The sequence below is a fragment of the Anopheles maculipalpis genome, chromosome 3RL (genome assembly GCF_943734695.1).
Source record: "Anopheles maculipalpis chromosome 3RL, idAnoMacuDA_375_x, whole genome shotgun sequence".
In the NCBI taxonomy this organism is placed as follows: Eukaryota; Metazoa; Arthropoda; class Insecta; order Diptera; family Culicidae; genus Anopheles; species Anopheles maculipalpis.
The window spans coordinates 20,677,727-20,695,806 of record NC_064872.1 but is presented as its reverse complement, the minus strand read 5'-3'; the positions used below and the strand labels follow the sequence as shown (position 1 = coordinate 20,695,806).

Here is an 18,080-nt window from a genome sequence, read left to right as displayed (position 1 = left end):
TCGATTCGGTGATGAAAATGACAAATAAATGCAGGAAAGGCTAAATGCATTAGAATGGATTAGCTTTGCGAAGTTACGTACCAAACACAATGCAGTGAACAATACACAAGAAACTTATATTTATATTCTTAGAAATTCCTTACTATTTTACAAACATGTTTACCCATCGTAATGTTTTTAAAAGCTCAAATATTCTTGAATTTTAATTTTATCCTTAATCCGATTTTAGTTCCCCGAAAAGCGAACGGTTGCATCAATTTATCCGCTGCAATCTGCATTGATTTGTAGATAATGCATCGACGTAAAATTATTGCCCCGTTTATTTTTATTTTTTTATTTGCCGTTGCACAAGTGCATCATTGCAGCCTTTTTATCCAATCATCATCCTTCCACATCATCAGTTCGCGAGAGAGAGCGCGCGCGCACACTCACCAGTGAGAAGATAGTGAGATTAGCAACGGGATTTAGCTTGTTAATCTCATTAGCACATCAATGAGCCGGCTGATGATCGGATCGTTCGGGATCGGGTGCGGAAGGGGCTCACAAGGGTGATTCAAACTGACAATCGTCCGGTTCATTTGTTAATCGAAATAACCCGGTAAGTTATCGACCTCCGTATGTGTGCTTAAATGGTGAAACACTGTGCACACAATTTCGAGTGCAGCATGCACCAAATTAAGTTGCACAGTTTGAACCAGTGTGGTAGTGCCCGGTTAGTGCAACAAAAGCACACGCACACATGCACACATTACTGCACAAGGGAGGGAAAAGCCATGATTGTACACCACGGTGCTGCCAAACCAAATTGGATGCAGTTGTTCTTTCCACACGAACATTGTTCTCGGTGTGTTGGCCGAACCCACGGCAGGCGAATAATGCCCAGGACTGTTATGCTGCAGTTCGATACGATCCCCACCGGTCATCGGTATGCATGGGTTGGTGAGTGCATTCGCCAAAACAACCGTTCGATCTGGCTGACTGAAGGAAACAAAGACCAATAGCAAAAAAAAAGGGTGGAAAAAATTAGCATAGAAATCATTTTATTACCGAGTGAAATTGAACAGAAACATGGTGGTACTATTTTCCATCCCCTTACTCCACTCGTCCTGGCGTCGTTTTACTTTCTAACACCTACTGGGCATAGGTAATCGGAACAGGGGTTGGCAAAATTGTGTTGTATTTTCGAAACCTGTTCCGCACTGCACTGTTGATGGAAGCGTAATCATTTTCCCGAGAGAGAGCGAGCGACTGTGTGATGCAACTGGCAACATACTGCACACTGCAAATCGAATGTTTGATCAGAGATCGGGTGTTGGTTTTTTTTTTCATTCTATCTATCTGGACTACCCCATGAGGCTGAGCGGGTATTTTGAGATGAATCTGATAGTGGCCTACGGAATTTAGCATGCTGTGTGGGAACAAGTCTTTTAGAAATACGGGATTTTTGTTTATTGTGTTAAATTCGATTGGTACAAATACATTTTGGCTGTCTTTATAATACAAGCAGCGTTTATATGTTTCACGGTTGGGCAAATTTACCCTACGAATTGTCATTCGTTTTTTTTTTAATATTTGGGAACAAAGTTTGAAAGTCATAATATTGCAATGCATTTGTGACTGAGTAATGAAAAGGGAAAGTGAATAAAGGACACCACACCAGCATATTGCGTTGGAAATGTGGCTCTTTATAAACTTTTAAACCACTTTGCTGGGAGAACGTATCAAAGAGCCTCGTAAAAAAAAACTCAAGTTACACAGTTTACATAAAATTCAGCAGAAGAAAACCTTTTGCATGATCCGCGTGTTAGCATTCGAGCAGCTTTTAATTTCTCTGTATTTTAATGATTCTCAAGACAGTGAAATATGATTCTGGTTTTTGGTTATTTTGGTAAAAACTATTGTAAACCCTTGTTTGAATGTTTTTTTTTTCAGGGTGATCAAGAGAATTTCTAAATTATTCATCAATTGTTAATTCATGTTTGAAAGTTACAAACCAAATTTTTATTTCAAATTTATTTATTTGTTTATTTAAATTTGAAAGTTCTCCACAGTATTGCCAACACCGTCTTTGACGAGTCTCATAAACGAAAGTTTTTCTTAAATCGTAACAAGGCACTTTATTCCTGTTAGTTGCCTCATCTTCAGCATACTCGGTTGAAGTGAAACATAATCATTTAATTTCTACCTTTTTGTGCCAAAAATTGCATTACTTTGGACTGGATTTTTTTAATTACAGCTACTAAGCCTAATTAGTAAATTTATTTCTTTATGAAACAACTCATTAAAAATAGCAAATCTGCTAACATCTCACTAGAGTATGCAGTATCTTCCATACAACAAGCGTTACGTAGCACTATACGGTGAGCAGAAATTTTATTTATTTTTTTTTTTTATTCATAAGGGACGGCCAGGCCGTATTGCTTACAATAAACTTAAAATTAGTATACTCCTTTCCTCTTTGCTGGGAGACATTTCCTTCTCCGAGCTGTGAAAGGGCACCATATCCCGGGTGAACATGAGCAGAAATTCATTCATTCAACAAATAACCTGCATTAGCCAAGAACTTAAAAAATGTATATCATGCTTTTTCAACCAAGTGAATGTCTTAACATGAACTTTCAAACACTGACCAGCGCACCCGGCTAGCGAGTGACGCAAGGCAATATGATATCAGTTCAAAACAACCAGCGAGTCCAGACAGTGGTCAGTAAACACAAAACAATTAACTTCATGATTTCTGGCTCATTTTAGGCAGGCTCAGCAATCAGTCGCACCGCTCCCATCGATCATTTCAATAATAGCGACGCATTTCTTGCAATAACAAAAAGAACAACCACTAAGAAACAATTTTTGGTTACAAAAAACGAGCAAAAACTATTGTAAGAATTGGGTATAAATAAAGCGGTCTAGGAAGCCTTCGGTGCAGATGCAGAGAGAAGGTACAACAAGCTTAACTGTGCGTTCAATTCTTTCTAGAGGTTTGAGTGTCTCCCTACCCAAGGTAAGGCCTCAAACCTCCAACATGCGAGTAAGGGATATTCCTTCTGAACATCCAAAGTCGCCTGGCCGACTTGCTCCGCCAATGAGCATCGAGAGTTCCCCTACCAAAGGTCTCGATGCCTCCATCGTTCCAGTAAGGAACATTCTCATCTAGAATCTTCAGACTGCCAGGACAGTCAGATAAAAGAAAGATATTGGTCCGCACAGCTAGCAATCACTTTGTTCCGTTCTCGTCGCGATAAAAAATCCGAGTTCTTCTTCTCCGAGTTCACGGACACCACAAGGGGAATTCTTCTTCATCACCACAGTATCAACGAAAGGCAAGCAATTTTAATACGAATATACTTCTACTAAAAAACATGCTAACCATGTACACCGTCTATGAGCTTATTTTTAATAAAAGTATCTTAAGTGTTCGCCTTTCCAGTTACCCTACAGCATAATTAATCAAAAACGGGAACACTGTCTGTCTAGACCTGTCACATGCACATGCAGTGTTTGCCGATGTTTGACATGAAAGGTGCCGTAATGAAACACACAACAGACGACAGTCTGTCGACATGTTGTGATGAAACTATCACCACCATATTGCAAGAAGATGTGACAAAATGGGACACCACTGAGGTTAGCTCTTTAGTCTTCCCACCCAGCGAGTATCAGAGAACAGACATCTGGCCTGCAAGCTTCTACATGCTAACTATTGTGATGAAAAAGTAGGTATGAGTCTTTCAGCATTAAACGGTACAATTTGACGAAACTATTTGCACCTTCAAAATGATTCTTTTATCGATCCCGAAAGATTTCATTATAGTTCAAACAATTTTGATTCGTTGGTAAGGACTAAGTTGCTCTTTTAAGCAACCCAACATAAAAATTCTATTGATTTTCAGTGAATTTTTTTACGCAAAATAATTTCAAGCGATTGAATAATTGAAATGGATTATTCTACAACATTTCAATTTGCTATAATTAAAGCTTTTTCAATTTCACACTTCTCGGGACATTCCATCGCATCGAGGAGAAACAAAAAATCCACTCCAGCACACTTGCAATCGCTCAATACAAGATACAAAAATGGGAAAGCGTTCCACTACCAGTGCTAAAATCAACATGGCTCATTAGGTTTTGTCTCATCGTGCGCTTTAATCACACCAATTTTATTGCAAAATGCAAATACCGTACCGCGTGTTTTACCATTAAGTAATTAGTCGCTTCTCTGTCCTCCCGTTGTCCTCGCACCAGAACCGACCGACGGTCTCATTCGTTTCGAGCAATAAACACTTGCTGGACTATGAAATGAATCTTCTGAACAGCTTTTTCTAAGAGTTCGACGAGCGTATCTGAAGCGTATCGGGCTCCCTGAACTGGTCGTTTTTGTGTGCTTGCTTCTTTAGTTTGGCATGAAAAAATCGCAATCAGTTTTAAGATATTAAGAAGTGATTACCAAAAAAGAGAGGAAAAAAGAATTCATACCGCGTAAAGTAAAACGCATCAATTTCGAACAGAATACAGAACGACCAGCTCGGAAGAGATGGTTTTTTGCTGTGCAAGTTTGATGCAAATGGTGGTCATCTTACCTTAACCATCCGGAACGATTCTTAAGGGAGAAGCTTCGTGTAGTTTGCTTTTGAATTTTGCTTTGAAGCACGTCAAGGAAGGAGTTGAAAGAAGAAGTTTTTCCTCCCCTTTTTGGGGATTGAAATGATCTCTTTACGGACGAACTTATTAGACTTCTTGAATAATTTGTAAAGCAAAATAGTGAATGGTAATTTTTGTTTGGTTAAGTGCTCTTTATAATAAGCCGTAACACAAGCAAACGCTTCATAATCCTCCTCCAAAACTACAATTATATGCTAACAATTTGTTCTATCTCTCTCTCTCTCTCTCTCTCTCTCTCTCTTTCTCTCTCTCTCTCTCTCTCTCTCTCTCTATTCTCTTGCCTATTCTTAATTCCACAAAAATGTAACATTTGCCATACTTTGATATCTTTACGCAAAAACCATTCACTAATACTTTAGCCCTGTAGTTTCCTGCCCATCTCGGTGCCACTTTGAACGTCACTTTAATTTAACTTTCGTCCAGAAAACCGTTAATTTGCAGTTCGTCAACTACTTTGCACCACATTCCGTTACGGGGACGGCGCAATTCCTTCAATTCCTTCGCTTTGCTCATTTCTTTGCCGCTTCATTTTACAGCGACAACATTCTTGTACTAATTTTTCCTCCCTTTTTCCTTCACCTTCACGGTGGAAAAGTTTGCAACGCGACATTGAGCCACGAGTGTCAACATCGTACGAAGTATTATCGTATCTTTTACTCCACACAGCAAACAGAAAGTTGGTGGCAATCATGATGGAATGGTCGTTTTTCTGCTTTTTTGCAGGGGGAAAAACCGAAGGCGTTGAGGAGTTTTTACTTTCCGTTTATTCGCTCTGTAATGTTAGTGCTTTTATTTTTGGTTAGAAGGAGCTACTCACACTTACGGTATTATGCTGAATGTCTTTCTGTCCAGAAAATGAGCCATTTTAATGGTGTAATGTCTTTTGCTGGTTTCTTGCGCTTTGGAATATACTTTTGCAAGAACTTTTGCAGTCAGGGAGGTGCATCGTTTTATCATTTTAAGATGTTTTCTAGGTAGGTTTTTTCTTTTAGTTAAAAAGACTGTTAGACTTATTTTGTTGTAAAAATATTAGAAGTAATTTTTCTGATAATAAATAAATCATTGAACCGTGGAAATGGGTAGAAAATAAACAAAATTTGAAGATGAATCTACATCAGCTCACTTTTTGAAAATAACTGCAGTCATTTTCCTAAACTAACAACAAAATATATTCTTATTGCTCTCAGCGAAAAATGGACCTTTAGCTGATAGAAATTAGCTACACATGTACGAAGAAAACCATTAAATTGCCTATCTTCAGGCGTAACTTAGCAGTATGTTATGGCATATTAAAACCGAGTGAAATAAAACAATATTTCTTGTTTTCATGTTCATTAATGTAGGCAAAACAATAGCTTATCTTAGTTCATGTTCTCTACTCTATCAACTTCCCTTACAAAGTACACAACATTACAACTCTTGTGCTACAATGTGTTACTTCTTCACTCACCAGCTCAACTCTCCAACCGAAATCGAGAGAGTAATTAACTTCCACTTACAAAATTTTAATTAAACCTAGGTGTGCTCCACCAGTCGCATCATGCAGGGCATCCAACTTTTGGACTGTTTTTCGTACCGTTGAAAAAATTATCCAATAATTAGTCAAAAGACAGGGCAACAAAAAAAAAATAAATTATCTCATCCGGTCCCCATTTTGGAAAGCCAAAAGCAGCATCCACAGCAGCCATAAACCACAACCTTTGACTCCTAAATTTGACCTGCCCATCTCACATCCTCCAGGGGATGCGAAGTCTGTGGATGCGTGTCTGCTGTATTGTTTTCGCATTTGATGTACATTTCTACCATCTCTCGCAACTGTCGACGGGAACACCAACAGAAAAAGGTGAAAATAAAAGAAAGGTTAGCAGAAAGTTTCTACCGCCCTGTGTGCTAGGGCGTGTAACGCAGTGGACGACAGCTGGTCTCACTGTTGGTGCTGTACAGACCAACCTCCCTGCCAGCCAGATGGAGATGAGCTGGACAGTAAGTTTTCCACCGGACTGGAAGCGGCACTAATTAATCACATTACCAAGAAGTGCGGTCACGAAGTATGAAGTTGTTGCTGCTGTACCGGGCGCTGGTACTCGATTGGAACGGAAAATTGACGTCTTTAATTTGATGAGACCATCTTCACTTTGTTGGGTACCGGATTGGTTTGGTTTTACGTTCTCCACGTTCCATTTTTCATGCTCATTTCGAATACCTTTATGACGAAGCTCATCCGAAAGGTTTTCTAAAGTGCGACTACCAAGCAAACGCAAACACTTTCTCGGGCCAAACATCATCAGCAATGGTACTCCCGTCGGGAGTCTCAACAGCCAGACAGCACGTCAACAACTCACTTCAGCAACAACAACAAGTTGACGAAAGTTTTCCAAGGACTCACTCGCCTCGCCCTGGTGGGAGCCACCTGCTGTTGGACCACCACAGCTTACAAGGGTTGAGAGTAATTTGATTTATGAGATTAATAATAAATGCATTAGCCCCGGAGAAATGCTCTACCGTGCTTGGCCGTGTCTCTGATGCTCTGCAACAAGCTGCTTAAAGTTTTTGATGCTCTGGAGAGGGCATTGTGGTTAAATGCCTCCGACACAGTGACTTCTTTTTAGGGACGGTCGAAACACGATACCACTCATGTTTATCTGTCGTCCATACAGACACACCCGGGATCGTAATTAATTAACGTAAAGTGAGCTGGTCCTGCAGCTGCTGCTGGTGCTGGAGCGTGAAGAGCATTGAGAAAATATTTTCCTTCTGAACAAAGGGCATCTCTTCGTGGCTTTGCTTCGTATCAGACGAAAATTTGACGCCTCAATAATAGAACAATTTTACTCGATTTTCTTTCGTTGAGCCTTGCTGAGAAAGTCATTGAGACGTGCAAATGATGTCATACCATTCTAACAAACTAATGACATTAATATCGCAGCAAAATAAATTTCATCTTCTCATCTAATATTCTTTTTCTTTCTATCGAATGAAACTCTAAACAATCCCTTACAACCTCCCAGCACTGACTCTTTCTGATTGAATGAGGTTCTACCTAACAAGGCTCCACCTATTTACCTTCTCACTTGAGTTAATCTGTTAAACAACCCGAAGCTGCTCACTTCGACATGCTCCGTGATGTTGTTTCAAACCAACACCAAACAACCGGAAGCAAGCATCCGGTATTGGGGTATGCACGACTGTCAGCTTCAAGGACCACTTTCTCCAAACCGAATAAGACGAGTGAGGTGCGTGTTGAGTGGATAAATAAAATGCTACGACGCGACCCGCAAAAAGGTGCTTTCGTACGGTTTGAGCATGTAGCAGACGTGTGTGGGTGCGATATGGTTTCATGGTTTGTTAAGCATTTGGTTTCGTAACGTTGTTTGTTGTGCCTATTAACGAGAAACAAACAATACAGTATGGTGGTTTTATTTGTTTAAACACGCTTAAAAGAATTGTTTCCTTGCGAGGTACAAAAAATGGTTATTTTATTTTGTGTTTTATAGTTTAAGGCTCTATCTGTATTGATCGCAGGTTTGTACTTGCCTCTTCTTCTCTTCTTGGTGACTTTACGACTTGGTGACCTGCCAAGCCTCTATACTAATGTCTCGAAAGACTTATTGATATCATGCCCTTGGATAGGCCGTTGAGTTTGTACCATAATCGTGCTATGAACCACCGTGGACTCATTATTTCGATGCCATCCCTGATACTCAACTCTAAAAATTCATTACCCATGTGAACAGTTCAGTAATAACCAAATTTAATTTATGTTCTTAAAATAAACATTATATTAAACCTCGTATTTCTACCATAGAAATCTAATAGTGAAGCGTTTGGTACTGCGAACTGCATAATAACAAGTGTTCTATTATTGGGAACGTTGGAAGAATATTGATTTAAAGTAACGAGGTCTTTTTTAAATTAATTAAATGACTTACATCCCTGTCCCACTTTACTTTCGGGCTCATTGAGCTACCCGAAGGGTAACCAAACGTATCCGTTCAGCTTCACCTTCGCTGAAACCAAAACTCCAAAGTTCAAATTAAAATTGAAACTCTCAACCAACACAAAACCCGTATCCCACACAACTCATTGACTAAAGCACCTTCAGCTCATCCCACTTACGTGCTGGCGCACACCGTCACGAATGAATAGCTCCATTTTCAGTAAACCCAAAAACTACCATGCTAGGAACACCCACCGCAACATCCGATTCCTCAGTTCGTTTCACTAGCGGAAATCTAACTAACGATTTCAGAAAATCGAAACCCTCCTCCAAAAGTGAATCGATCCTTAATCAACCGAAATTTCACCACAAAAGGATCGATGCTTCATATTCAAACACCGGCACACACACACTCTCTCTCTCTCTCTCTCTCTCTCTCTATCTCACACACATGAAGTAACTTAATTGTGGTTTACTTCTGCTCTGGAAATTGAACATTTCCCTAGAACCGACCAACCCGGAGAACACATGGAAGCGCGCACTTACACCAATTCATTCATTGCTTTCGCCAGAGCCCTTCTACCCATCCTCCATCATGGTTCCGACCACCGGCCGGGAGTCATTCGGTGAACGTATCATCAGAAGAAAACCGAGGCAGCCGGTCCGAGTGTGGTATTTACCTTCCGGTGAACCGCATCTCAACGCGCACCCGCTCGAGCACTTCCAACCAATTTGCACTTGACACCCGAACTCGTCCTTTTTTTTCCGTTCGATTACGATTTTTCCCTGCCCGGCTGTTGCACGCCTGGCAGTCGGATCGTTAGCGCTGCCACTAAGCGAAATGACTCCCTGTGGCTGACGGGATGCCGAAGAGCCGGATGCTGTTTGTTTGGTGACCCTCAACCGGGAAGGGATGAAAATATGCTTTCTCGTCGGGAGGCACCGGTCTGTTGTGGTTTGGTTGAAGTCGTTACCACCGATATTTAATCACACCTTTATTCGGTCACGTTTGCTGGGCGAAAAGGTTCCGAGTTGTGTGCCATTTTCTCTTCCTTCGTTAGACCCGACGAACCCCGAAAACTGAGAAGGGTTATGAAAGGAATCGTACTTCTACCGAGTGGAGTATCGCCAAGTGGTATCCAAAGTGGCACAAAAGAAACTTGGAGAAGGATTCTACTTCCCTTTTCAGTTGCTGCTCAATTGAAGGAAGGAATCAGTCATCATTTTTATCCCTGTTAAGAGAGTTCTTTTTCCGTTCACTTGAATGAAGGGGTGTTATACTTGGTGTACTTATGTTTCTACACGTTTTGATGCGCTGTGAGGGTTTCTTGAGACAATGGAACTCATGTTTCGAGTATACAAATATCATACTTTAACCAGTATTTCTATAAAGGATTCTTTCGATAATTTTGGCGATGTAACATCGCATTGGGATGTGGGAAAGGTAACATTTTGCACAAATAGAACTGAATCTGTCATACGTATTCTCATTGTTTGCTCGAATGCTTCTTGAATTCTGTTTTATAAGCGATTATAAAAATAATTTCTTTAATATTTTAAAACTATTCTGATTCTAATAAATGTAAGTTGATGCAGGCGATCCGGTGATAGAAGCGACAGAGCCGCCTGTCTTAAACTCAATCCGGACCGTGTCCTCGTAGTTAAGATAAACTATACAACCACATGGTATCGGAGAGTCTAGTAAGCCATTCGATGACCGGTGCGACCTAGTAGATCGTTAAACCTAAGAAGAAGCTGAACAAATTGATTATCTCTTCGCGGTACATCTGGTCGGTCACTTCGGTCGGTCGTTCAGGAAATATTCTTAGACTTTTAATCTTACCAAAAGCTCTGCTCCTGTTGTTGGAGGTGAATCGGCGTCCTCTCTTTTCTAGATCAAATAATATTGCAAATATTCTTACTACATCCCATGGTACCTTACAACATCCGGTATCCTTCACATACCTAAGGTGTTGCGAGGAGATCAGAGAGAAGAGCTTTTGAGGATCGAGATCATTATTAATCCTGGAAGATGGTTGTTCAAGCGGTTGTTGACAGTCAAGATACACGATAACAGTTTTCTCTGACATTATCACTGTTCATCAAAGATTAATATTGTAGGTGACATGCATGACATCTTCGTCACAAGCAACTTAGACCAGCTTAGCCACTCAGACAAGATGGAGTCACAATCAAAGCTTTTCTTTCATAACAGATTTTCATGATCTTCCTTGAGTTGGACTACAGACAGCCTTTCCCAAAATGACGAATACTTAAACTGAGGAGGTGAAAGTACAGCACAATGCAATTGCCAATGACACATTGTGCATGGAATTTCCAAAAAAAAAAAAACAAAATTTCCATGCAATAATAAACTTCATCTGAACTATACAAAAAAATACAATTTGTAATCAAATGAAGTCCAATGAAGGTTTTCATTGTTTATACCAAAAGATTGGAACATTTGCTTGCGCTCTCTCTATCTCTCTCTCTCTCTCTCTCGTCAGAGAAAATCGTGACCCACACCATTTACCTTGTTGTAGCTGAATATTTCTAACGCTTTTCATCGTCGTTATTATGAATACATTTATGCAAACATTCAATCGTTTATTCATATCGTTCCATTGCTTTTCGGAACCTCCTTGAAACTTCATTTACACAAACACACACACAGAGAAACACAAGTACATTGAATAGATTAGCTTTAACCAACCTCGTCTTTTTTATGACTCCCGCAAGAATCGTTTCGATGGACTTCAATTATCATTAAATCATGTCATCTTCATGTCGACATTGGTGGCTATAATAAGCAAACTCTTCTCAACCGACCGAAAACCAACATTATGAACTGAAACCCCACTTCAGGTGAGGGACGAGGAAGAAAGGGAGCGGGGCTTTAGAAAATAGATAGCCAACGAGAAAGGCAAACCAGTGCTACGCTATCAACATTCTTTCGCTGCAGCCGTTAGCCGAACATTCCATCCAAATTTAATCACTCCTGAATGGGCTGAAGAAAATATTGGGCCGATAGATCGGTTGGGCGGGAATTCTTCGTGCAGGGATCGACCCATTTTGCTAGCCTTGTTCCAACGCACGCCAGCAATCGCTACAATTCTCGATTTTATGGTGCCCTCGATGGGCGTCTCGATTGGGGAAGTGCTTCATCTCCATAAAAATGCGACCAAACCGGTGGTGTAGAGTTACCGTAGATGTTGATATTTTCGCGTCGTCAGGACCTCGCGGAGAGGAGCAAATAAAGCCACCCATTTACTTTCGCATAAATCATACGCCGGCAATAAACACGAGAAAGCAGCTATCGTCCTTACTTTGTCTCATTCTTTTTCTGCTCTGCTCGGTTTTTGGAGCCGTTGCGAGAGGGGAATCGTATCTTGACTGGCTTAAGTTAAGCTTTGAGTAGCGATGGTTTAGGTGGATTGGAGAGAGCCAGCTCTTTTGCTCGATCCTTGCGAAAAAATGCTTCACTAAAGGAAAGGCCGCTACTTTATGCTTGTTTGTGCGTTTTTATAACAATGCCGTCAATAAATATGTCGTTATGTCTTTACATTGCTTTCGTCCAACCTTTCCCTTGAACAGGACTTCATTTTGGGAGGGACAAGCTTAACCCAATCCTTACCGTTTAGCTTTCGCATGGTCAATTTTTGAATCCATTTTTAAACAGTCACTTGTTGCGTTGTACTGTGCTTTAACCAATTGGACATTTAACTAATTCGATGCGAGTTCTTCCATGGCCTTTGGGAAGGATCAATGCAGCAAATATAACAAAAAAAAAAACCCCCCACAAACTTCTAAGTAGATGCAACGGCATGGAATGTCCTTCGGTACAATTTGTGTCAATTCGTGCACAAGAGTTGTTCCCCGTTTCCCATCGACGATGATTGTGATGTTGTTGATGATTGGCATTATTTATTCATACGCCTTTTACGATTCGCCCTGCACACCAAGACCACCTAGTCTGTGTACGTCTGCTTTGTCTTTAGTCCAATGTCGCTCGAATGCTCCGTATTGGCATTATTTTTTTCGCTCGAATACACCCGATTTAGTGCGCTCACTGTCGGCCTGGTCGACCACATCCTTTTTAGTCGTCATAATTTTCCGCTCTACTTCCGAACTTCATTTTTCTCCTTTACTCTTAACGGCCATTTTCCAGCCCATTGCCAGTTTTGGCCGAACGTCTGGTGAAAAGGTGGAAAAGGTTCCGTGTTAGAGGTTGGTAGCTCGTAAATTTATCATCGTAAACGTTATTATGTTAGTATGTCAATAGTCAATAAAATACGGCACAAGATTTCGATACATTCGATCACCAGGATTACCGGCAAACGAGGCCCGATAACCTTGCCTTGGTTTGGGGTTAGACGTTCCCTCCCGTTTTTATCCGTATTTCGGAAGGTTAGAAATGAATGATGGCAAACAAAACACGATTCACCGACTCGTACGGAACGATCAAACGGACCGAAAACTCACCCACCAAAGAACGCTGTGTGTGACACATCGACACGTGTCTTTTCGTGCATCGTTCAAACCCAGGTCGTCTAGAAGCAGACCACATTTCACTAACATACACACACACACACACACACACACACACACACAAAATGCCATGGTAAAAGTGGGAAAAGGGACAAAACGACACGGGACAGTTCGGTGGTAAATTTGGTCAAATTTTCTAGCGCACGTCAGCGTCAACCAGCGAGCTGTTGTTATTGAGCTGTGTACCGTTGTGTTGCGTCGATAGCGCAGTTCTCCATCAATCCCACTCTCCCAGAGGGTACCTCCGCGAGGGTGGGATCGTTATGCAAATCGGTACCAACTTCAAATTGCAGCGGTGACACTGATCACCCACAATTGGGTGCCTTCAAAATCGAGGTTTTGGAGGGACAGACAGAGAGATATTCATGGTGCATGTACAACTACGGCGACGATGATGATGATGATGGTGGTGGTCCGGACAACACGCTCACTAGGGCTCCTTCACATCGTTGGAACGCGCCCGGCAAATGTTTGTCGGCGAATAGATACGTTGGAGAAGTTCATAGCAGTGCGCAGACCTGCGGACCTTTTGCATTTCGCTGCTTGTTTACCGTCTGATTGATGCACTATGAACGGAGGAGCGCTCTTTTGTGGGAAAAATCGCATGAAATGTAGGATTCATTAGGTTCAAGTAACTTCAATGAAAGAAGTGTGTTCAAGGAAGGAAAGAAGATTTAAAATTGTTTCAACTTGATCGTTCTGCAGTTTAGGAATGTAAAACGAAAAGTCTTGCTTAACTTAAAATAATTTAAGATTGTCTAATTAAAAGCTTGAAGCTTTTGATTTATAGTATTCTTCGTACTCGTAATCTAGAATTATGTTGAAGAAGTCCATATTTTAAATTTCTTTACAGAACACTTTGAATTCATTTCTATTTGATTATTACCAAGCCAATCTTCGTCAAACAACTTCGTGATATCATTATCAAATAGATAAAGAGATAAATAATTCACTTTTCAATCACATAAAGTATAAATATAATATCTTTGCCTGTTATTATACAATCTGGGTGATATAAACATCTTCATTTAATATGTTTGTGCCTAAGCGAAGTGGAACCAGAGCAGGTTATCACATGGCATGGCAAGATATTGAAACCTTTACCTCGTATGCAGAAATGACCATTAAGCCAAGGGCCACGAAAAAAGGTATAGCCAAAGAGGAAGATCGAGAAAATATGGAGAGATGATCATGATGTTTAATTTTAGAAAATTGATGAAATGCCCAAGAAAATGAAGAAAATTTTTAGGAAATTCGTCCAAGTCAATGAATTCTGGAGAGGTTTGTAAAAATTTAGCTTTTAAATCTCGTTCGACCGAACTCTTCTTACTGTGTTCGAAAATACTTAAAATACCTTACCAACACCACACTCTCACCCATAGTTCATACCTCCCACAGCCACTGCCATGACCATCGGCAATCAAGCCACTACAAAACGTGTGATTTTCACGAACCCACACCCATAGTTCGTGCGGTAATGATGATACAAAAAATAATCATAAAAGTAATCGTATTACATAATTTATGCACCCGTAATATGTCTATTTGCATGGCGCAGCGTCACGTACACACATTCATACCACCCGGTAGCATGTATGTTTCGTGCCATGCTCAGCTGTTAAGGATACACATAAAGAATAGCAAAACGGTGAGGGTTTTATTTACCTGGCATAATTTAAAGCTCCCAAGAAACTGCATTGTTGGCAGTGAATTTAGAGCCTACATTGACAGTAGTAAGTGGCAATTGCGACCAGAGACCGAGCTCTCTGGTTGACTTGGCAGATCTGCGTAGCATTTCCACCAGCAATCCCGGAAGTGCAGTCGCATATGCTTTGGCCTTTTTCCCCGTTCGAGGTACGCACTTTTGCGTACCGCTGCTGGGCTTGGGCTAGTAATAGTTCACTCAGTAAACGTCCACTCAGCGCTAACCACACGCACCGATGCGTCTGGATGCCATCAATCGTAAACCCCATCGAGCAGCATTATTGATCGTCTTCCGGGCGAAGTAAATCCTGGCCCGAGTCAATCTGTGTGACGGCAGCGGAAAGATTGATGTCTACGGTTACGGCTAGTTTCGTGATGTTTGTGAGCGTGTGTGTGTGTGTGGTACGTGGTTGGGTGGTTGAAATTTACGATCGTCTCTCTTTTCAACTTGGTTAATTGAAATAATTGGCTACGGTGTTATGGTGTGTAACATGTGCGCAAATGATTACCATACGATGGGGTCGTTAAAATGTGGGTTCATAAATCGTGCCTGTGCGGTCGAGCACGTATAGGTGTGTGGATGTATGAGTGTGTGCTTGTAAGGAATTCGATGAATAGGATGTTAAATTAAAACGGATTCGTTAGGTCCGTTAGGAAATTTTACTATTTCTATCGTGCAATAGTTTCCCTTCAAATGGTCGTTATTAATAATAACGATAGTTGTGTCGTTATTTGTGTTAAGTTGTCGGAAACTCATTCTTGGGAGAATCTAGGTTAAGAATCCCGCTTTTGTAGGGAACGTTTGTAGCAAACGCCTTAGTGGTTTTTAAAACAGCACACAAAGAAAAACATCGGCATTACAGAATTTGGAGAGATTATTGCTTCTGAATTGTTACATACACCCGTCAAAAATACAGCTAATTTCAGTCCGCAACAAGCACTTCATGTTTTTAGCCATCCGTCGTGTTTCTTATGGGATCAAATTGTGACGCGCATGGAAAAGATGCTACAACAATAAGAGACAAAACATGGACCGCTCAAAGGCACGTGAAGCTATTAATAAATCGTTTGCATATTGTTCAAGCTGACCCGATCAATCTCTACTTTGTGCTGAGTGTTTTAAAATTGTTCGTCAATAATAAACGATGAATAAATGAACACCGATATCATATAATTATGGATTATTGAATAAATGAGACTTGAAATATAATAGAACCTCTCCGTTTTTTATTAGTAAGAATAACCACTACAGAAAAGCACTGTAAAAGATATCGAATGAATAAATGAGCAAATTTATCCCATGTAACTTGTCTGTTTCAATTTGAAACCTGTCAGCCGCTATATCGCTGACGTGGCCCAATTGAAAAAAAAACCCTGTTAGCCACTATGTGGCTGGCGTGGCAGTCAACGTGTTAAAAGAAACATCCAGTTGGAAAGCACCTAAGGTAGGCGTACAAATTAAATTTTCACTTACGTACTAATGTAGAACGCACAGTGCTCAAAAATTTTCTTAATCTCGTGCTACTTTTTCCCTGCTCTAACCTCTTGCTAGTCATACTGGCTATTAAAAAGATGGCGTATCAAATATATTGAAACCTTTTTGGAAAGTCAGTAGCCGCTTTGGGTTAGTTCTGGATTTAATCTGGTTCTAGTTCTGTTTTGCTGCTCGAAGGACAGCGCCGCGAATAGCTCAAAGCTAACAGTTTTATTCTAATTAATAGCAAGCATACATGTTGAAAAATATTCAATAATAGGCAAACTGTTTTCGCAAACACTACTTTATATAAGCTTTTATTTTCCATTGCATTCAATATTTTTGGAACAGTTTCTAGCTAAACCTAAATTGATTAAAATTAAAATTGATGTTAAAATCTGTCAGAAGACGAACAAAGTAAATATGAAAATAAAAACGACTAAGGCGGCATATAGAAAAGTGGTTAAATGTACTAGCTGAACAAAACAATTCAATTCATTCGTCGATGACATTAAAAAAAAGTTTTTATAATTTTGAAATAAAAGCAAATAATCATTTCGATTGTCAAACAATAAGCTTCAACACGTGGTTTTAAGGTTGAAGCTGCAAAGCAATAGTCCAAAAATCTTCAACCTACTCCCAGTTGCAGTGAGTTCCACCCAACCTGGCCACCCTTTCCTTTTCAGACGACAACTTACCGTGCCTCACATTTCATCTCTGCCATCCGGTGACCAATTCAATTTGCACCGAAAACTTTCCCAAAGGCAGCGTCGGTCTTCGACTAAACTTTTCCTTCCCAGCCATTTCCGGGGAAGCGTTTCGGGAAGCAATGTCCGGTACCGCAAACTGCATCAAATTATCATTCGTACCGCATCTTATTCGGCTGGATAGAGGGAAAGAGAGATAAGACAGCAGATGCCAAACACCGGCACACGATACTTCCGTTTTAGGGACCGATTGCTGGAATTCGAGCATCACTTCAAGCATTTCCTTCCCGTCGTACCACGCACCAAGGCACACACCTGCAAAACATCTCGGTTATGCTACGGACACGGACCAGAGAACTCGGCCGTTGTTTTTATTAACTGTGGCTTTGTTATTTCCAATTAGCGTTCATCTTTTCTTCTGCGCTTCAGTCCAGTTCAGAAGTAGCAAGACGTCGGTGCCCATTTGCTTCAAGAAATTCCTGAAGCCGGAAGCCGCCACCAGTCACCGTCTCGGGTTCGGTTGGGTGGAAGAAGTTTGGTTTGAGACGTGAGATAATTTTCGCCCTGCTTCCCAGCCCGGCTATTCTCTGCGTCTGTAGCTGACCCGTGCAGACTTTCACTTCATTACGGCGACCACTCAATTGCGATGCCATTGCCGCTAGATGGCGCTACCACTGTCGACACCTCACCTGCCCGGTTTGGTGGTGTGAGGGGCCTTAGTGTGCACCATTTGGTGGTCGGTTTTATTACGCTCCACTCAACGCCCCGAAGGAACAACGGAACGGAAAGAAATTTGGCACGAGAAAGTTCATCAACCGTAGGAAGAAATGCGGGCAAATACCAACGGAAGAAACGCTTCGTTGCCGTTGATTCCGGAGAAAAAATATTCCGGAGCAGGAATATTGTACGGTTCGTTTATGTTTGTTTTGGTGTGCGTTTTCCTGTTGATCCTTCCCCGTTTCCCGCTGTCAATGATGTGTTCACAATTTTCGCCTTTAGCCGCGGTATTTGGAAGGTGTCTCTCTATCCTTACTAACGTACCGATATAATT

General features: G+C 40.9%; 2 protein-coding genes across 2 annotated transcripts in view; both read left to right on the top strand.

The window, feature by feature from the left end:
- LOC126564898 (uncharacterized) overlaps positions 1-18,080 on the top strand; it is an 82,825-nt gene that overhangs the window by 34,130 nt on the left and 30,615 nt on the right. The window lies entirely within an intron of this gene.
- Positions 6,185-18,080, top strand: part of LOC126564801 (protein PRRC1-like) — a 299,123-nt gene continuing 287,227 nt past the window's right edge. The window contains exon 1 of the mRNA XM_050221913.1: positions 6,185-6,191. The gene's annotated coding sequence lies outside the window, so the exon portion shown is untranslated. The remainder of the gene's footprint in view (positions 6,192-18,080) is intronic.